At 34.1% G+C, this 23,805-nt stretch overlaps 1 protein-coding gene across 1 annotated transcript in view; it reads left to right on the forward strand.

The window, feature by feature from the left end:
• LOC122045622 (peptidyl-prolyl cis-trans isomerase PASTICCINO1) overlaps window positions 1–23,805 on the forward strand; it is a 114,203-nt gene that overhangs the window by 42,139 nt on the left and 48,259 nt on the right. The window lies entirely within an intron of this gene.

Consider the following 23,805-nt stretch of genomic DNA (forward strand, 5'->3'; position numbering starts at 1 on the left):
TTGCTAAAAATAGTAAAAATAGAGAGAATAAAATTAAACAAAGTAGTAATGAAGACAACCAAAATTTTAACTAAGAACTGATTCATCTCATTTGAGTGTTTATTTTTTCAAATTTGTTTTATTTGCATAATCGTTTCAACTAAGCAGAACTTCACTCCTAATGAGCTGAAGTTGAATTATCTTCAAGAAATCATGTGCTTGCATCATTAGTTTTATCTTCTAAAGAATAAGCAAGGTTTAAAGCTACCAGTGTACACATACTGTATGCACACCTGCTATCTCTTTGATGGTCGAAAATGATGGATATAAAGATGAGAGTGCTAAAATCAGGATTGAAGAATACCACTCATGGGAAGGTCAAATAAGAAAGACCAAAACTTGAATATCTCCTAGCTTCTTAGAAGATGTTTAAGTGAGTTGGAAAGTTAAACAAGTAATCATTAGGATTATTTTATCTTATTATATTACTATTATTTTTCAAGGATTAAAATCTAGCCATTTCGGTGTTTAGTTCTTTGATTAGAGCGATATTGTTTTTGTATAGTGCTGACATTCCGATGTATGATGTTGGTGGCAAATTAGAGGTTGAAAGACAAAAAAAAATGAAGAAAAAGACAAACAACTATATAATTATTCAATGTTTACTTTTCATCTGAAATATTACTATTTTAAAATTATCTTGCATGCATAAAAACTACAAAAAAAACAACATTATCTCAATTTTAGCAAGACAAGGGATGGGGAGTGTTGAAATGATACTCGTAGACATGATCAACACAATGATGCATTATCTTGGTATCCTGAATAATTTTAGGTTTCGGTAATTTATTGGAACAATATATTTCTGATTCGTCTGGCTCAGTATGAGATTTCAAATCATGTATTTTTTTGCAGCATGAGTTGTAAGAATAAATGTGGAGGTTCATAGAGCATTAAAGGGGATTCTTAAGTATGCACATACTCATAAGGATGCAATCTCCTGTATTTCTTTTAGGCTAGAAAGTACATTAATATGCACATAATAATGGTGCTATTTTTCTTCAAGAATTGCCATGTCTCAGTTGTATTCGCTTATTAGAGCTCCTAGATTGATGGAAAGAAACAGTTCAAGAAAATTGAATAATTAGGGATGAAACTTGAGCCCATAAGCAGTTATAAACGGATATATATTTATAGATATGTTAACAAAATTGACAGATTTGCCTTTTAGCAAAAAGACAAAAAAGGGAATCCTGTATTCGTGAGTGTTCATCCTATTTATTTAGTTTAATTTATTCTATGAGGTAGTGCAAATGATTCAAGAATCAGTTTGAGTAGAGTTTGTGGCAAGTCATTTAATAATGACTCTTCTTGAGTTAAAATTTTCTCATTTAAAAGATTTCTTTGATCTCAAAAGAACTAAATGAGGAAAGAAAGAGGATAGAAGAAAATTTCATTGGAAAAGGATCAAAAAATATTTTTCTAGTTGTAGCTGCCTTATCGGGAGAGAATTTTTTTTTTTAAATAAAACTTTATTTGTTCAAAGAAGGAGAGCCTTGACGCAAGAGTAAAGTTGTTGCTGTGTGATCTTGAGGTCACGGTTCGAGCCGCGAAAACAATATCTTGCAAAATATAAGGTAAAACTTCATACAATAGACCCAATTGGTCCAATCCTTTCCTAGGATTCAACACTAGCAAGAACTCTGTGCACCAGACTATTTTTTTTTAAACTTTATTGTTCAAAACATTAAAATATTAATAAAAAAATTTGAAAAGCAAAAAAATATCACATTTTTTAAAGTTATATTTTTTTAGCTCCGTTATGAAAGTGAGTTATCTAAATTTTAGAGAAGCGGTATAAAAGAAAACTAAAAAAAGATTCCACTCTTTCTTCTCTTTTTTTTTCTCGGTTGAAGGAAAAGAAAATATTTATTAAGTTTGTTTGGTTCTTTGTTTTTTTGTTCACATTTCTTTTTTTCCTTATGAAACACACTTTGAGTCTTCGAAGTTTTTCTTGAGACCTATCAGATGATGCTTTCATATCTTTTATAAATGTAGACAAAGTTTTAAATAGTGTGTATAGGTATTATGCGATTGATCCAATATAGTGTATTTGATTGTATGATGGAATACAATCCAATATTAAACTATTTTTAAAATGATGATGAAATGACTAATATATATATATGAGGAGAAAAATATTTGTAATAAATATCTTAGATAGCCTCCTACTTCCTTGTTAGGTTACATATTAAATATATTAGTCCACAACACTGCCTCTTAGGTTGGTTCAACATATATCATAGAAACTTAGCTTGTCACAAATATAAGTTAAATTTGAGTCCCTTAAGTTTTTAAATAACCATTCTCTATCTGTTTTATCCTCTCATGAAATATATGATCTGACAGAATGTGCACTCAAGATTGATTGCTAAAATAAAGCTTCATAAACTTTGTTGGGGCATATTCAATCTTGGTCATCATATGCTTAGCCCAATGAGTTTACATGTTGCTAAAGGCATTTATACATTTTGCCTCAACAATTGAGCATTTTTTTTTAATAATGTAGAATTTTCATAGCTTCCACTATGTGGTCATGACATATACTCTCTAGAAACTAGTTGATCACACTAACAACAAACCATAATTTGAAATCTCGTACTGTATCGTTTGAAATGATCGAACATTATGGTAAATTACCAAACTTGATACTACTTGACACTAAGGTTTAAAATTTGGAGCCAAGTGTAGTTTCGGAGAAAGATTGTTCTAGTATCGTGCCGATGCTCCGATGCATTGTGCCGGTGACAAATTGGATGTTGAAGGAGGAAGGAGATGTAATAAAGGAAAGAGACATTGTTTGTATCAAGTGGTATGATTTCAGTAATTTATCGGAGTGATATATTTCTATCATTTCGATTGGCATGGTACAAGATTTAAAACAATGCTCGGCGCACACTCCCTTTTACCCTTCATTTCCTTATTCAATTCCAATCCATTATTGGCACCATGTATCGAAACATTGGCACTATACTGAAATAGTATTCATTAAGCTTGAAACTTCGGCACGTCTCAAAATTTCAAACCTTGCAACAAATGACATATCAGGTATGGTTATTGTAAATAATTGAGATTTTCTACTAGCCTCTTGGTTTGTTAGTGGCTCTTACTATCCTACACATTGAAATCCATGGGATTAATCCTTAGTCTACCATCCCCTTCGAGTTTATCAAGCACTTACATTCTCCAGTAACTTCTATATCAGGAAATACTTTAGATTGCCCACATCTTTAATATGGAAATATTGCTAGAGCTAGTCTTCCAATTATGCAATTCCAGGTAATGATAATACCACCCACATTAAGGAAAACACATCCTCTTAATTGAAAGACGAGATGGAAGTCTGAGTGATCTGTACTACTTCTAGTCATATTGACCTTCTCCAAAATATCACCGTAGAGGAAAACAACTTTAATGCAAAGATAATGAATGGGCCAACAAAAGACCACCATGAAGGAGATAAAGAGGTGAATTTAGGCAATCACCGAGAGAAGGTATCAAGGTAGTTAATATTGTAAATCTGAGTGTAGCCTTTGACCAACAAGTAAACTATAAATTGATTAATAATGTCATCTGGCTGGTGGACATCTGATTGAGAAATTACATTGACAATCTATTGTAGACTTTCAGGAGGGAGAGGAATCAGTTAGAAGGTGGCATTTGAGGCTGTGGAGCCTTAAGAGGTGGAGGATGTTCCACAAGTGGAGTGGGGAATGATGGTGTTATAGGAACAAAATGAATCTCCCTTGTTGCCTCGAATAGAGATAGAGTGGATGAACAGAAGTGAGCCAACTCAAAGAAGCATACATCAATAGAATGAAGACACAATGGGATTCATGAGAGTAATAATAACCTTTCTAGAGGCACGAATAACCAAGAAAGATACACTTGGAGTGATCATGATCATAACTTATTTATGTCTAGGGGATTCAAGATGGACAAAATAAGTGCACCCAAAGATCCATGGTGGAAGAGAATAATAACATAATAGGAAAAAAAAACTATGAAAGAGACTTACTGTTAAGAGTGGAGGATAAGATACAGTTAATAAGATAATATATACCCTAGAATGAAAAGAGATATACATATGCAAGAGTAGACCCCGAGTGATTTTGACAAGGTGTCAATTCTTCACCATTTTATTGAGGTGGGTGTCTGGGTGAGGACATGAATACTAATGGAGAATGCCATGGGAAGATAAGAAAGACTTGAAGGAACAAGAAATATTCTTGACATTATTGTTGTGCAAAATCTTAATAAAGGTCCCAAGTTAATTTTTAATTTCAGTACAAAATAAGAAAATCATTGAAAACTTTATACCAATCTTTTATTAGAAGCACCATGATGTTTTAGAACAATCATGGATTGAAGTTGCAAACTATTTGAAATCAAAAGTGATGGACACTTGAAAAATGAGGACCTAATATGTCTAATATGTTTGCTCAAGTGACAAGATCCGCACACACCTAAGAGATTGAAGACTAAAGAAGGCTACGGACCATTTACTTTAAGTGTTGAAGGTATAGATGGGCAAGACGACTATATAGCTAGAGAGGAGAGGTAGTATCTTAAAAAGCCGATGACAGGGAAGACACATTTAGTTGGCACAATCCATGAGACTCATGCTTGACACCAATTAGCTTGCATGTTCTCAAATTTTGGATAGAAATAGAAGTTGCTTCAAATATGATAAATTAATTCAAAGATAAGTATGTCAACTAATAAACAACAAGATCAATAGAATTGCACAAAATATATAAGACACTAGCTGGAACTACTAGTCGCTTGGAGCTTAAGAAGCTAAGAGTACTTGTATGAAGGAGCTGCAATAAGTGAACCTCTATCAGACTGGGTGACACAAGTAGTTGAAGATAGACCAAGGGAAATCTATAAAGAGAGTAGTAGCATGTATCTTTAAGGTGCTCTTAAACTTGCCACACTAAATGCATTTAGGTTTCTTTTTGCCCTTCACGACCACCTCTACCTTGTTGTCAACCTCCACGACCACTTTTTGATCCTTCGGAAGGTGAGTTAACTAGCAAGACACAAGGATCTACCACAAGATCTTGAGGGTTGATAAATTATAATATGACAATATGTCATGGAATCATGTAGTCTTAGCATTTAAAGGTCAAAACTCCGAGATGGTCTTGAAGATTGTTATTCATACAACATTTAATCCTTTGAGGTGAGTTATTTTTATTAGTTGCTTCACCATTTTGGTTGCCATGAGTAGGATTGAAGCATGTATAACAATTAATGGATTGAAGCATGTAACTCTGGGCATGTTTTCAATTAATTTAAATGAAGATCCGGTTGGGTATTTCTTGGTCGAGAGATCAATCAAGGTGTCCTTCCTTTTTGATATGTTGAATTCCAAAGTTGAAGAAGGCTCCTTTACACCCCATTGGAAATGTGGGATCCTTTGATTATCCATCCATTACCTACGGGCCATCTCATTATATTTCCTCACAAAAATATTCAATCAACAAAGACTATAATGGACTCCTTGAATCTCTTTGAAAGGTATCCAGATTGAGTGTAAATATCAATAAATTTTATGTTTATTTTTCCAGTTGCACCATTTTATTACAAAATGAAGTTTCTATACTGCTTTGGATACCTACTGATAGTTTTTCTTGTCATGCTTGGGCATGCCTCTTATAGGCTTGCTTATAATGGTTATGTTCCCCTCATTTTGTTGGTGCAAGCTTGGGATGGTGACCGGAGATCAAAGGTGCTCTTTTATGCAGGAAGTTTGGAATTGATTACATCAGTGATGATTGGCAAATTTGTGATGGTTGGCAAATTTATATTTTAATATAATATATTAAGAATTCCTTGTAAATTAGTAAGTTTAACAACTAAGCCTTTATCTCATTAAGTAAGGTTGACTATATGAATCTTCGTATGCCATTCGACTCGATACCCTATATGTCATCCATCTATATTTTAATGAATATTATATTGATTTATCGTTGCTAACCAAGTCTTCTTTGGTCTCTCTCTTCCTTAATGAATATGCATATTTGTCACGATCTCAAGTCGCCTAATCAACGCATTTATTAGTCACCTAAGTACAAGGTCCTAAAATTTATTGGGTGCAACGCTTAGGCCGCCTAGGTGGGGATTAGGCGTCGCTAGGCAGATTCCATGATATCAACCTAATTATATAATAAATCGCATTCTATAACTCCAACACAATAACATTAAATTTAAAATGAGTTCAAAATTACACAACTAATAAAATATCACAAATTTGCTCTACTTCTCTTTCATAATTTTTAACTCTTAATTCTTTATCGGACACAAACTCAATATCATCATTGTGATCGTCCGCTTCTTTGGATGCAAAATCATCTTTGTGAAGTTCTCTCACTCTAGAGCTTCTTCGGCTTATAAATTTTCATTCGCTCGAATTATTTCATCAACCATTTGTTAATTGATCCCGAATCCTGATTCAACTTCATCATCTTCCTCACCATCCACAAACCAACTTTCTGCATTTGAAACATCTTTTGCAAGAATGACATTGACATTCCTTTCTCTCTCTTTTTTGTTTGTTCAACAATTTAGCATTAAATTAAACAAATACTACATTATTCAACCCTAGCCAAACTATTTCTTTTCTTTATATGAATCTTAAAAACAAAGTGAGTAACATGAATATAATCTTTAAAATTAGTACTTTACTTTAAGACTTAAAGTTTAAGCTTACTCCTTCAATTATACTCCAATTTCTTTCACACCCAGATGGACTTGTAGTTAATGAAGGTATCCTTAAAACCACTATTAGCAAGTTGGATGTGTGAATACCGTAGATACTCCACCATGCACATAGATCAAATGTACCATCATTTTTTTTATATATTTTTGCTACTAATGTTTTCCTAAATAAACCAGTCTTGTCTCTATATTTTGCATATTCCTTGTTAATAATTGTATTAGATTAAACTCATCGGCATGTAAAATTTTCATGCATTCAAAAATCCCCGTTGCGAACTCCTTATAAAGAGAAATATAACTACTTTTCTATTAAAAATAGGAATTCAATAAAAAGGCAGTGGTATGTAATAATGTATCAAGTTTATCCTTTATTTTTACTCAATAATTACTATGATAGGCTGATAATTTGATTCCATATTGTTCAGAGCTACCTTAATAACTTCTTTATCTTAAAAAAGCTCCCCATATAGAAACTCCATGGATGACTTTCTATCTCCATCTTACAATTAAAAAACTTTTACCAAAGGAGCAAATATATTCAAACAAAGTGTCACACCATTCTAAAAACTCATGCTCATCAGTGTAGAGTAAGTCAATTTTCCTTTATTTTTGACCTATTTACATTTTTCCTAGATATCACTTGTAAACATAACCCTTAACTAGATTTTTTTTTTCAATCAAACTCTGCAATGTGAGGAAATTTGATGCAAATCTAGTAACTCTTGGCCTGACTATGTCTCCCTTCTTTGTGAAACTTCTCATCAATGACAGTCTTATGGTGAGCATAAATGAAAATGGTAAAAGACTTAGCTTGCTCAATAACATTTTTATATCGTGAAAACTTGCCAATACTTTCAAGCATGAGATTAATAGTGTGAGTTGCATAAAAACTCCAAAAGATCCTAGGCCGCTTTTCTCTCATCAATTTAGCTGCATCCATATTATTTGTGGCATTGTCTGTTACAATCTGAATAATATTCTGATTTTCTACTTGCTCAACACATTTGTCAACATACTCAAAAATAAGTTCAGCAATATGTGCCTCATCTGCAGACTCCTTGGACTCTAAAATATAATACCCTCGCAATTACCACACAAATTTAGGATACTTCTTTTAATATCATTCCATGCATCTGTCATGATCGAGCACCCATTCATTCTTCTTCATATTTCTTCCGTAGTTGTTTTGTTCTTTCAACTTCAGCTTTCAAAAGTGGCTTCCTAAGTTGATATTGAGTTGGAGGCTTGAATCCTAGTCTAAATTGATCTCCATTAGTTGCTGGAAGCCGTCATTATCAACAACATTGAGTGGAATTCCATTTTCATAAAATCATTTCCCAACATATTGTTTAACTTGTTGAATTTTTTTTTTGAAAAGAGTCTCATTTATATTTTTTTTGGCAAAGCATTTTACTCCTACTTGAACCTACATTTTGTGGAGAAATCATCGATGCATATCTATCAGGGCCAAGTGGAAGAGGTTTTTTAAGTCCATCTATCCCTTCAATTTCATTATCTTCTTCATCTAGAGGAATATTCACCTCTGCTCTACAACTCTCTTCTTCTATTCTTTTGTTCTTGTTTCTGTTTCTTCCTTTTAAAATAGCTTATTTGCACTTATTGCAATCTTCTTAAGATGCTTTTGGCAACCAAATACATTTTTAGATATATTTCAAATGTGCTCCTTGATCCTATATGTTGGATTCTTTGCAAAATTAAAGCATTAAAATAAATGCAGTGGGAAAAAGGAATCTACCAGAGATCTAAGTGAATTCTAATTACATCGTAGATTTTGTAAAACCGTTACCTCTTGATGCGTAAAACCCTTTTGCGTATCTGGAGAGTCTGGTAAATCTTAGCACATGTTTGCGCCTCTAGTGGTATGCACACGAGTAAAATCGCCGCTTGTCTCATGAGCACAATTGAAGTCTCTCAAAATTACATGCACGTAGTGCTAGCTACCATGCATATATATAAGTAAAGATAAAACCCTAAACTTTAGGTTATCTTTTCAAATAAGACATGTTCACCGCCACTAAGTCTTATCTAATAAGACTTTTTAAAACGTGACCAAGTCTTATCTAATAAGACTTTATAAAACGTGGTCAAATTTTATTTGATAAGACTTTATCTAATAACATGAATGAATTTATCTACTAAAACATTATCTAATAATGTTGGCTTTATTTGGTTGGGTTTATTTGAAAAATCCAAATAAATATTAGACTAACTATTAATCCAATAAGTTTAAGATCTAATTGGATCAGCCCATTAATCCAATTAGATTAAAGTAGGACTTTAATTGTATTATCCTCCCCTCAAACGAAGGACCACCATTAATCTAATAAGTTTAAAATCTAAAACTAATTTCAGAATTAAAACTTAGGTCCACTTTATTTTAGTCATACTAAAATAATAAATGCCAAAATTGATGTGCTCTTTGTGTGTGACTTAATAGGTTTTCGTAACATTGGTAGTGACTCTAAAATCACATTTAAAAGATGCAAGCAATGAGTAACATCTAGTAATGCATCATTGCTACTCAAGTGACGAGAATGTCGTAGATTCGACCTAACCTGTCTATGACTATTTTATTTTATAACTTAGTCCTGTTGTCCATGATATCTAGATTGATTTATGAGTCATAGATTGTGTCATCCTCTCATCAATCTCTATGTTTCTTGATCTCTAAGTAGACTTAACTAAATAACCTCAATATCTCATATTGACTTATTTGAGCATAGTCATGCATTTTAGTAGTCCTATTTAATTAAGAGGCTCACTTCCGTTATATGGAAGTGACAAATTTCATTTACATTATTCACATCCCTCTACATAGCTCATTGCATACCTAATGAACGACTTTATAATCGACCTTATTCCAAGTGAAGTTTGTTGATACCAAAGTACACAACTCCTTATTTAGGAAACTATGGTAACTTCAGGTCAAAAGACTATTTATACTAATAGTCATTATGAGAATATTTATGACATTCATATAACAATCCATGAAACATTCTCAAGGCGGTCAATTCAGTATATATTCTCTAATATATATTCATATGTTAACTTGACATCTTATATCCATGACTTGTGAGATTAAGTCATCAGTTAACTTACATATTAATCTCAATGTATTAATATTACACTTCTATATTAATATTTGACTAGAAAGAATAGTGTTATATATATATATATATATATATAGTCTCTCATAATCAATTAAACTAATTGATATGCTATAAAACATAATCTACCACTCTACGACATTATTATGTTTATTCAAAATTGCACATATATAAATATAATAAACACCAAATGTTATCTTTTATTAAAATATGATACAATAGTTCATATCAATTATCTCATGATTAGAGTCAATCATTGAAGTATTTAATACTTAGTGACCTAGTGTGGTCATCATGCTTTCTCTGTGCCAAAGTTTCGGTGGTCCGTAATATTGTCATCTGTCGGTACTCTGCATATTTTCACATCTCCTCTATCGATAATCTTTCGAATGATATAAAACCATCGAAGTATGTGTTTGGATCACGGATGACACCCTATGCAATAGCCCCGTTATTATCACAATATTAGTCTATTGGGTTAGCTATGTTAGGAACTACTCCAAATTCTATAATGAATTTTCTAATCCAAACTTCTTTTGCTGCATTAGAAGTAGCAATATACTAAGGATTTGTGGTAGAATCTGCAACAACTGTGTTGTTTTAAACTCTTCTAGCTTACAACACCACTATTTAAGCAAAACACATACTTAACTTCGATCTTGAATCATCCTTATCAGTTTGAAAACTTACATCATTATAACCCCTTACAACGAGCTCCATATATCAAGAAATAATCTTGAGTTCTTCTCGAGTACTTAAGAATATTTTTGACTGTTGTCCAGTGACTTTCATCCGGGTCTCACTCAGATCTGACTGCTATTATACTCATAATGCTTAATGCATACGAGATATCAAGACGAGTACATAACATATCATATATGATAGACCAATAGCAAAATGCATAAGAAATCTTATCATACGATCTTTCTCCTCTTTAGTAGAGAGACATTGAACCTTGGAAAGACTCACACCATGTGACATTGGCAAGAATTCTCTCTTGGAATTTTGCATGACAAAACAATTAAACACTTTATCAATATATGTACTTTGACTCAAGCCAAGCAATATGTTAGATCTATCTCTATAGATCTTAATGCCTAAAATATAAGCAGATTCACCTAAGTCTTTCATTAAAAAATAATTCTTAAGCCAAGTCTTTACAGATTATAGGACATGGACATTATTTTCAATGAGAAGTATGTCGTCTACATACAAAATGAGAAAGATGACTATGTTCCCACTAATTCTTTTGTAGACATAAGGTTAATCTTCGTTCTTAACGAGACTAAAATCTTTGATCGCATCATTGAATTGAAGATTCCAGCTTCTAGAATCTTTAATCCATAAATGGACTTATGCAACTTACATACCTTTCTAGCATTCATTGGAGCAACAAAAATGTCATGTTGTGTCATGTACATATTCTTGAGTAGATTCCCATTAAGGAATGTAGTTTTGACATCCATCTGGTCGATCTCATAATCATGGTAAGCTGCAATAGCAAGTAAGATTCGAATGGATTTAAGCATCGCAACTAGTGAAATTATTTCATCATAGTCTATACTATGAATTTGCTTGAACCCTTTAGCTACCAGTCTCCCTTTAGAGGTATACACATTGTCATCTATGTCAGTTTTCTTCTTGAAAATCCATTTGCACCCAATGGGGTTTATCTTTTCAAGTGGGTCAATCAAAAGGCAAGGTTCTAAAATTCGCTAGGCGCTAGTCGGGCGCTAGATCAGCGCCTAGCGCCTAGGCTACCTAAGCGGGGACTAGGCGCTACTAGGCGGATTTCACGGTATCAACATAAATTACATAATAAATCACATTCTATAACTCCAACACAATAAATCAAATTTAAAATGAGTTTAAAATTACACAACTAATAACATATTACAAATTTATTCGATTTTTTCTCCTCTATAATTTTCAACAATTTGTTCTTCATCGGACACAAACTTAATATTATCATCGGACACAAACTCAAGGTTACATTTCAGTTTTTTTTAAAAAAAATTGGGCTTTAAATTTAAAAGCCCAAACTAATAAAAAATATGAAAACTCTGCACTATTTCTACGGCTCCTAGACGATTTGATCGATTAGTCGACACCTAAGGTCACCTAATCCCCCCTAGGCGCCAAAGCCGACTAGGCTAGCCGATTAGCATGTTTTCAGTGCGGCTAGCTAGTGCCTAGCGCCTAGGCGGGGCCTAGGTGGCCGCCTAAGCCGATTTTTAGAACATTGTCAAAAGGCATACTTGATTGGCATACATGGATTTCATTTTACATCTCATGGCCTCTAGCCATTACTTATTATAGCTTAGATGTAGGCTTGTTCAGATCAACAAGCATTACATCACCATGGTAATACTTCTCAGGTTGACGACGTGTCATATCTGATTACTTGAGCAGGTTGTTATTCCATAATTTCTTGTGGTGCAACAAGTTCATGATCAACAATATTCTGTAGTGCTTGTTCAGTTTCTATCAAAGTCTCTCTCGAATTTCTTCAAGATTCACTTTTCTCTCACTAGTTCCTCTAGAAATAAATTCTCTTTTTAAAAAAACACCATTTCTGACAATAAATACTTTGCTGTGGGATTGTAAAAGTAATATCCCTTTATTTCTTTGGGATATCCTATAAAGTAGCATTTATCGGATTTGGGTCCTAATTTTTCTGACACTTGATGTCTAACGTAAGCCTTACAATCTCAAATCTTCATAAAAGATATTTTTGGACTCTTCCGAGTCTATATCTGATATGATGTTTTTGTAACTGCCTTAGATGAAATACGGTTAATAGTGAAAGAAGCAGTTTTCAGAGCATGTCCGAGAAAGAAAAAGAAAGATCTATATAACTCATCATTGATGGTACCATATCTAATAAAGTGTGATTCCTCATTTCTAATATACCATTCCATTGTGGTATTCCAAGTAGAGTGAGTTGGGATATAATCCCAAACTCAACTAGATTATCACAAAATTCATGGCTTTGATATTCACCACATCGATCTGATCAAAGTATCTTAATACCTTTTCTAAATTGGTTTTGTATTTCATTCTTGAATACTTTAAACTTTTCAAGGGATTCTGACTTGTATTTTATTCAATACACATGACCATATCTACTAAAATTCTCATAAAAGTAATAAAATACTGGTAGCCTCTTCTAGCTCTTATATTGAAAGGGTCATATACATCACCATGTATAAGTCCTAACAATCCATTAGCTCGTAAGCTTTGTCCACTAAAATAAGTTTTAGTCATCTTGCCTAATAGACAAAACTCGCATACCCTATATGATTCAAAATCAAAATGAGTCCAAAAGTTCATCCTCATAAAATTTAGATATACATTTCTCATTTATATTGCCCAAGTGACACTGATAGATATATCTTTGGTTTAAATCAATGGATTTTAACAGTTTTGCATTTATGTTATAAACAGTCTAGAATGTAAAGCTTATTCATAAATTGTGTACTACAATAAAATATATCATTTAAATAAATAGAACAATATTTATTCTTTATTATAAATGAAAAACTTTTCTTGTCGAAAAAAGAAATAGAAATAATATTTTTAATTAAAGTAGGCACATAATAATAATTCTCAAGTTCTAAAACAAACCCAATAGCAAAGATAAAAAGTATGATCGTACATCTATAGCAACAATTATTGATCCATTGTTAACTCATAGGTCCACTTCGTCCTTTGTCAACGATCTACTTTTTCTTAGATTCTGCACATTAGTACAAATGTGAGAATCACATTCGGTATCTAATATCTATGATGAAAAAATAGATACATTGACGTCTATAACATAAATACTTGAGACAAAAGTCTCACTTTCTTTTTTCTTCTTCAATTCATCTAGGTATCCTTTGTAGTTCCTCTTCCAATGTCTAGTTTGACTACAATGGAAGTAGACTCCTTTGGGTTTATAAATGCAATAAACTTTGCCTTGCCTTTGATTTGGGTCTTACCCTTACTTTTGGACTTGTGTTTCCCTTTGCCTTTTTGTACCATCAATATGGTATTGGACTTGGTCTTATTAAGATTCAGTTCAACAATTTTTAACATGCTTAATATCTAAGGCAACGATTTGTCAATTTTATTTATGTTATAATTCATGACAAATTGACTATAGCTTTCAAACAATGATTGCAGAACTAAATCAGTGGCCAACTCTAATCTCTATTGAGTATAAGGTTAGTAGTGTGGGTAAATTATGTTTGTCCACATCCATGACTTGCTCTTACACAACTTTATAATTTAGTGGGAGAATTATCTAATTAAGTGAATTTTAAATATGATACTTATTTTTTGCATTTATTATTATTAGATTACCATGTCTGTAAATATATCAAATACCCTATCACTGCGATCTGTCTTTGAGAAGGACAACCTTAATGGAGCTAGTTTCCTGGACTGGTATCGAAATTTAAGGATTATCTTTAAGCAAGAAAGGAAACTGTATGTTCTAAAGTAGTTCATTCCTAAACCACCCGCTTCTAATGCTTCTCGTTAGGACTGTAAATGAGCTGAGCCTAGTCGAGCTTTGGGGTGTTTAAGCTTGTTTGATAAGGTAACCGAGTCGATCCGAGCCGAGCTTAAAATGAACCAAACTTTTGAAATGATTGTTCAAACTTTGCTTTGTTGATTTTTTATGAGCTTGAGCTTGTTTGAAGTTTGGCTTGAGCTTGGTTCGTTTAGATATTACGAGCTCTCAATTCAAGCTTGGCTTGAGCTTGATTCGAGCTTGGTTCATTTAGATGTTATCAAATTCTCAATTCAAGTGTTTGATTGTTTCATTGTTTGAAACTTTTAGTTGTTTAATTGGTTATTAGCTTAATAATTTAAACTTATTTGTTTATTTTATTTTATTATTTATTTAGCATATTGAAAAGAGTTTTATTAATGAATATGATTCGTGAATATTGTTCACGAATATTGTTTACGAATGTAAACGAGCTGAACACATGTGTTCAAACTTGTTTGTTTAGTTTAACGAGCTGTTCAAACTTGCTTATTTAATTAATCTTGTGTATATTGAACCAACATAAATAAGCTCTTACCAAACGGAACGCCAAGCTTATTCACGAACGCTTCGTTCATTTACAACCCTACTTCTCGTACTGCTAAGGATGCTTATAAAAAACATCAAGTTGATGTATTGGATGTATCATGTCTTATGTTTGCAACCATGAACTCTAAGCTTCAAAAACAACACGATAACATGGATGCTAATGATATGGTTAAATATTTAAAATGACTATATCAAGAGCAAGCAAGACATGAGAGGTTTAAAGTATCAAAAGCCTTATTTTCATGCAAGATGACAAAATGGAGCCGTGTAGGAACCTATGTTCTTAAGATGATTGGTTATGTTGAGAACCTTGACAGACTTGGGCTTCCATCTAGTCATGGATGTGGATAAATATAGTTTATCCACACTACTAGCCCTAAACTCAATGTAGATTATATTTTAGTGGACCAAGATCTATATTTTATCTTATCTTGAGTTAGCTTTGACTAATCGCCCCAGACTTGGCTATTTAGGTAGGTAACTTCTACTAATTGCATATAATGTAACTCTTGGATAATTAGGTGAACAACATAAATTATTCTTTACTTATCTAATGGTGCATATCCTAATTTTATGCCTCTAAGTTCTTAATCTTATTGAGATAAATTAATTAAGTCATACCTAATGTTTGATAAACTGGATATTGCAATTATTCTATTGCATTCTATCAAGATAAATAGAAGACACTTTACTTTGTTAAACCTGTCTCCTATTAATCAAGACAGTAATGAGCATCAAACTTTGATAGACAACTTAAATTTACTTAATTCTAGTAATTTAACAATTTAACATGCATCACATATATTACATAACCATGACATGTGTTAACATACATTGTACAAGTAGAAAATAAACGTGACATGGTTATAACCCATCTAATATGAATTTCTCAAGCCAATGAGAGGTTCGAAAGGTCGACCTAAGGGAATTGCATCTTCTCCAAGTGCTTCCTTGGTTGACAACCCAAGAAAACTGCATCTTCTCCGAGTACTTCCTCGATTTGCATGTGTTGTTGGTCTCTTCCTCAATTACAACTTTATAGTCTAGTACTATACAACACTATTCTAATTTGTACATTACAATTAAAGGAAACTACGAGTTACATTCGATGGGAGTTATATGAGAAATTTTTACAACTAGAGATATGGAGATAAAAGGCACAACACGTAGGCTGTATTAATTTTTACAACAAATACACACAATCCAATCATATCGGGTAAAGGGCCATAACTATGCATCATGCCATATGTCACATGTATCAATCTTATAACATCATTTTATTATAATTTCAATTAATGATTTATGTGACGAAAACAAATGGAGTTGCAGCACCCCTAGCGGGCGGGGGTCAATTGGGTAACGCTCTTTACGGGGATCGGGGGCAGAGGCTGTAAAATACCGGAAATAGGCGAATATGAATAAGGGAATTTTCCGGAATTTTTGGACATTTTTCGGGAATTTTTCGGAGCTCGTATGGACGAGTTAACGGGGATGAAAACGGGGCCCGGAGAAAAACCTATTTAGGCTACCCAATTAAGCGAGGAATTGTTTCTTTTATAATTCCTTTTTACTTATTCTAATTTCTTTTCCTTATTTCTCTTCCTCGCCAAAACCTGCTGCCCTCTTCCCTTCTTCCCGACGCCGAGCCCTAACCGCCGGCCCGGCGGTTTCTTCCTCGCTGAATCCTTAAACCCCTAGGCCACTTCCTATTCTCGGTTTCCTCCTCTCCTCTTACATCTTCTCCTCTACCGACGCCGAGCATCAGCCACAAGAGCTCCGGCGGCTTCGCTCTCTGCCCTAGCCGACCCCTTCATTGCCGGCGATCTTCCCTGAGCCGAGCATCACGCCGGCAGCCGACCTATTGCCTTTGCCCTAGCTTGGATCGCGAGCCCTCTCCGCCGCTGAGATCAGGAACACGCCGGCGACGCACGGAGCAGCGCCTTTCCCCTGGAGCCTCAGCGCCGACCACCACAGTGCCGTGGCCTTTTCCCCTCTTCCCATCTTCGCCAGTGCGTCTCTGCTTGGATTACATCCGGCCAAGAACAACGAATCAAACCCTGGTTCTTCCTTGGCGTGCCACTTCCGAGTGCGAGTTTGTTTCTCCACAGCGAACCCCTCTGCCCTACCTCTGCCTTAGCACTAGCTGCACCTCCGATACAGAGTAGGTGAGTTTGTTAATCAAGCTGTGGTTGGCATCAGATTTGTAGAAAATGAAGTAGCATTTTCTGTATAGGTTTGTAGTGGTTATGTTTTTGGGAACATGGTTTGGAAGGAAATTGTTGATTTGATTGCTTGTTTTGTTTCCAGCAGTTGCCCTATTTCTGCAGCTCTCAATTCAGCAGTAAATGATCGACAACAATCAACGGTTGTGATTTGAGGTAAAGTGTAGGATCGTGATACATTTTGTAGTGAATTTGGAATATATGGTTAGTAGGTTGGTTTAGGGTTTTGCCCTAAATAATTTTTAAGAATTTATTTAGCTATTTATGTAAATTATAGCTAAATAAAATATATTTATTTGTTCGTGACTTAGGACTTTGACGCGAGACGAGTAGCTCGATGTCAGATTTGGACATTCCTATTGGAGGCGGGTACTTTTGACTTTTTGTCTTTGATATGCTTAGTAATGAAATTAACATATTGCATCAATTGTGTTTCTTATCTGTTTCGGTTAATCACTACCCAAATCTTGATATATGTTTGATTGATTGATTTGTTTTGCATCCCATGTATACTTTACCTGTCTATACATGCTTATACGGGTAGTGATATACCATGCTTCACCATGTTCAGGACCTAGGTTTTTATACCTTCTGTGTACCTTTGATTCGATATGATTTGTTGACCTAGGGTGCACTTTTCTATATATATGGATTAGGTCAGGATGTTTATATGGTTATTGCCATGCATCATTTGCATGATTGCATGCTGTGCGATAGTCCGCTCCATTATTGTTGAGCACATCGCCAGTTACATGGATCTGCACACACCACCACTCATGGGTTAGTGGTCGATTTAGGCAGAGTGTGTTGCAGCAGGGACTCTGTTAGGCACCGTTGGTCCGCTCATGGGTAGTGTGACACAACGAGTTATCCGACAGGGATTCCTCCCCGTCATCGTGTACCGGGAGTTGAGAGCATTGCGCTCCCCCATCTATGATTTGGGGTAGGAGGATAGGTGTACTCCGACAGCATCCCGTCCACTCGGTCACTCATCAGGAGTAGTGACGACAGAGTGCACGGTTGTCACAGCCCTACCCACTCGGCCTCACTATGGTGTGAGATGATCGACTGGCGTCAGGGGTGACCAGGACGCATCATTGACATCATATGCATGATGCATTTATTGCTTGTGTTTGTGATTGCTGCATTTATATGCTACATATTGTTTGGATACCTATGTTTGACATGCATACAGGATCCCTATACCACTCGGACTGTTTGACCTTATACTCAGGACCTGGTTAGTACAGTATTCTCCTGTTTACTTCAGATGCATTTTTATCTTTCTTATCAAGAGACTGTACGCATGATTAGTGCTAGGTGTTGTTTCTTTACTTTGCATATCAATTGTACCTGCTGAGTGTTGGACTCACCCCGCCTCCATTGTTGTTATTTTCAGGTTGATGCTGTCAGGAGGGAGTTCCAGTTGCTAGTCCCCTGCAGACCTCCAGCTATTTGCTATCGTTTGTATTGTTTTTGATTCTCACTTGACTATATTTGGATTTGGATGTTGAATACTTAGATATTATATAATTTGTCTCGTTGATGGTTTTGTTTTCGATTTTATACTACTACATGCCTGCCTGGACGGCAGAAGAGGTAAGAAAAAAATCGGATTTGGGCTTTACGAGTGTAGTTGAGTAGGGTTGATTTCGAGTCAGAGTATTACTATGTTGTTTATTTTATTAACTGCGTGGTTGTGACAGCCAGAGGCTGAATACTTATATAAACTGCGTGGTGATTGGTTTTATTTACTGTTATTATTCCAGCCGCCTGTGGCTGAGGTATTCATGTATGTAGAAAGTTTCAGATTGTCCGCCGTACAGGGGAGATGCTGTCGAAATTTCTTCGGACAGAGACTCTTCTGGGGCGTGACAGAGGCCCCAAAAGGTAGACGATTTACTTGACTCATAGAATAAGTTGTTGCTTTTTTCCCTTTGATATTAACAATCGAAACAGTTTGATCCATTATTGTAATCAAATCACAATATCCATTATTAACAGAACGATTAATATCTCACAATCTGGTCACAACATATTATCACAGAGATATCAATAGTCATAAAATCGTCATTGTTCCAGATTATAGCATTCATGTTATCGAATTAACATGAAGCTACAATCACTCTGTTTCATACTAGAGTAATAAAAAATCTTACAAAATCGAAACACCCGAAATACCTATAAATCATTCATGTAATCATAATAAACATGTCATTTTATATTAGATATAAAAAAATAGTAAAACAATGTAATTAAATTCGCAAGTGGCTCTGATACCACTATTGGGTTCTGTTCAAAATTAAAGCATTAAAATAAACTTAGTGGAAAAAGGAACCCACCATAGATCCAAGCGAATTTTAATTATATCGTAAATTTTGTAAAAACGTTACCTCTTGAATCGTAAAATCCTTTTGCGTATATGGAGAGTTTGGTTGATATTAGAAGGATCAGTACATTCGCGCATCTAGCGGTATCCACACGAGCACAACCACTACCTATCTCACGAGCATAATTGGAGTCTCTCAAAGTCACTTCACGTAGTGCTAGCTTCCATATATATATATATATATATATATATATATATATATATATATATATATATATATATAATATAACCCTACTTTTAGGTTATTTTCTCAGATAAGATATGTTCGCCGCCACTAAATCTTATCTAATAAGACTTTTTAAAACGCGACCAAGTCTTATCTATTAAAATTTAATAAAATGTAGCCAAGTCTTATGTGATAAGACTTTATCTAATAATGTGGCTAAATTTTATCTACCAAAACATTATCTAATAATGCAGGCTTCATTTGGTTTGGGTTTATTTGAAAAATTCAATTAAATATTAGACTAACTATTACTTCAATAAGTTTCAGATCCAATTATATTAGTCCATTAATCCAATAAGATCCAATTAAATTAAAGTGGGACTTTGATTGCATTCCCAACACTATAAACTCCATCACATTATTTTCCCACACAACTTGCATTTAATTTTGTTGAAGTTCTTAGGATCATTCAAAATCATGAACTCCCATCTGTTGTCGACTTTCTTCAAAAAAAAAAAAAATCTCAGATTCGGACGGAGTGACGGATGCTGTCGAAGATGGATTTCTTGACATTATTACTTATTCTTAATCACTTCATCAGTTACTTGTAATAACCCAAAAAGAGATTTAAGAATAAAATTAGTAACTTTTGAAGCTATGTGATTTAATCATCTGATTGATCTTATCCACCATTTTTTTTCATGATTTTATTAAACCTTTGATATTTAACGAGTAAAAGACCACCGCTGCAACTTCAATTAAATTCATAAATCACTTTGAATTTTTTTTTTTCGTAAGCTCCAATATTATCATCTAAAAAAATAAACATATTTTTCTTTTAACTAAACAAAAAAAAAATACTCACGTAGAAATCAAGTGAAGAGAAATCAAAATTAAAACAAATTATCTTTCAATTTGCAAGTATCAAAATTAAAATAAATTATCTTTCAATTTGCAAGTATCAAAATTAAAACAAATTACCTTTCAACTTCAATGAATATTGCGAGTGTATGATGAAACGACATTTCCAAATAATGAGGCTTTGGTCAACCTTCAATTCAATCTTGGACTTCTTAACTCTTTGATTTCTTTAAAATGTGGGCTTCTTCATTTATTCTAATTTCTCCAACATACGATGAAGATGAAGTTTGGTGTTATCCGCTAGGACAAGCCAACAAATCGATTTTCTTGTTGGACCAAAGTTTAGGGCTTATAAAACTTAAGCCCAACACACACAAAAAAAAAGAGTTACATTTCAGTTTCTTTAATTGGGCTTTATATTTAAAATCCCAAACTAAAAAAATTCATGAAAACATTGTACTATTTTCAGCGCGCCTAGATGATTCGACCGATTAGTCGGTGCCTAAGGACGCCTAATCCCGCCAAAGCCGACCGACTAGCATATTTACCTAGGTAATCGCCTAGGTCGATTTTAGAACACTGCCTAAGTACATATCTATATCACTTTAAATATGTCTCAAAGTATTCTCTCAATGGGTGCAATCCGGACTTTCTCTCTAATGTTCTCATTTTTTATCCTATTTATCCTTGTATGTTCGTACATTCATCTTAATATCTTCATCTTTGCAACTCTCATTTTCTACTCATGTATCTAATCGTTATTCTATAAAACTTCTAGAGAATAACCTAGCATTAGTGTAATAGTTTGATGGATTCATATATAACATTTACCTATGTTTTAATATTGGCTGACAACCCATCACAACTCTCCTTTATCTGCTTGGGACTAGCCACATATGAGTATTTACCATTCTTTGGTAGGGCGACGATAAGAGAGGCATTCATAAAATCTGTTGGGCTATTATATGCTCTCTTAAGAACTTTGGTAGTTTGGGAATCATACAACTATCTGCCATCAATTTCACTTGTCCTAAGCATAATTGGCTATCAACCTCAAGTGGAACACATCATGAATTTTCTTTGGTGGAAGTTAAAGGATGGGAAGCAACATATATTTAAGGAGAAGATAGAAGTACAAGCATTAGGTGAAATATACGATGACTCTAATACAACATGGGATAAGATGGTATCAAAGTTGAAAATAGTAGCTAAGAGTGTCCTCGGTGAGTCAAAGGGGCATACACCGCTAAGTAAAGAATCTTGGTGGTGGAATGAGAAAGTACAAGAGAAAGTGAAGGAAAAACGAATAGCTTATAAGGAATTATATATTTGTAAGAATGAGGAAAACTTAAAAAAATATACAATAGCCAAGAAAGAAGCTAAGAAAGTGGTGAGTGAAGCAAAAAATGAAACTTTTGAACGGTTATATCAAAAATTGGATACAAAAGAAGGGGAAAGAGACATTTATAGAATAGCTAAAGTGAGAGAAAGAAAAACAAGAGATCTTAGCCAAATAAAATGTATTAAAGATGAATGTAATAGGGTATTAGTAAGCGATGGAGAAATAAAAGAGCGGTGGAAGATGTATTTTCATCAACTTTTTAATGAAGGTTTAGGAGACCAACTTAACTTGGGTAATTTAATTAGGTCAAATGAGCATCGAAATTTTAATTTTTATCGTAGAATTCAAACTTCAGAAGTAAAACAAACTTTAAATGAGATGTACAATGGAAAAGCCGTTGGACCAGATGATATTCCGATAGAGGTATGGAAGTGCTTAGGGAAACAAGGTATTGAATGACTTACAAAATAATTTAAGATGATATTGAAAACGAAAAAAATGTCTGATCAATGGAGGATAAGTACTCTAGTTCCCTTATATAAGAATAAGGGAGACGTACAAAATTGTGCAAACTATAGGGGTATTAAACTAATGAGTCATACTATGAAACTTTGGGAAAAAGTAATAGAAAAAAGATTAAGGAGTTCACATTGATAGAAAATCAATTTGGGTTTATGCTTAGAAGGTCGACAATAGAAGCTATACATCTTCTTAGACAATTAATTGAAAAATATCGGGAGCAAAAACAAGATCTACATATGGTATTCATTGACTTAGAAAAAGCGTATGATAGAGTCCCAAGAGAAATTATATGGCGAATTTTAGAAAAGAGAGGTGTTAGCGTAACATATATTGATCTAATTAAGGATATGTATGAGGATGTAACGACCAGAGTAAAGACTTCAGGCGGAGTAACTGAAGCATTTCCAATAAAGATAGGGTTACATCAAGGATCAGCTCTAAGTCCCTATCTTTTTACACTAATTATGGACGAACTCACTGCGCACATTCAAGATACAGTACCGTGGTGCATGTTATTTGCAGATGATATTATTTTGGTAGATGAGACACGTGAAGGAGTAAATGCTAAGCTAGAATCTTGGAGGGAAACACTAGAAGGGAAAGGTTTTAAGCTTAGTAGATTAAAGACAGAATATATGGAGTTTAAGTTTAACAATATTAGAAGTAATGAAACAATTGTTAAGATAGGAGAGGACGAGTTGCCTGGAACTGAGCGATTTAAATATTTAGGATCATTTTTACAAAATGATGGAGGGATTGAGAGAGATGTCTTACATAGAATACAAGCAGGTTGGGTGAAATGGAGGGGAGCGTCGAGTGTTTTATGTGACCGTAAAGTACCTCTTAAACTTAAAGGTAAGTTCTATAAAACTGCAGTTAGACTTGCTATGTTATATGGAGCTGAATGTTGGGCTATGACTCGAGCACACGAGCAGAAGATGAGAGTTGCAGAGATGAGGATGTTAAGGTGGATGTGTGGGCATACGAAGATGGACAAAATAAGAAATGAGAGCATTAGAGAGAAAGTCGGAGTTGCATCTATTGAGGGAAAACTCCGAGAGACACGTTTAAGATGGTACGGATATGTACTTAGACGACCAATAAATGCTCCAGTTAGGCGATGTGAAACTATGATAAATATGCATATCAAACGAGGAAGAGGAAGACCAAAAAAGACTTGGTTAGCAACAATAAAACAAGATAAAATTTATTTAAATATAAATGATGATATAATAGGAGATAGAGCTCAATGGCGTAAAAGGATTCATACAGCCGACCCACTTAGTGGGAAAAGGCTTGGTTGTTGTTGTTGTATCTTTATATC

This window comes from Zingiber officinale, chromosome 2B (genome assembly GCF_018446385.1).
Source record: "Zingiber officinale cultivar Zhangliang chromosome 2B, Zo_v1.1, whole genome shotgun sequence".
Taxonomy (NCBI): Eukaryota; Viridiplantae; Streptophyta; class Magnoliopsida; order Zingiberales; family Zingiberaceae; genus Zingiber; species Zingiber officinale.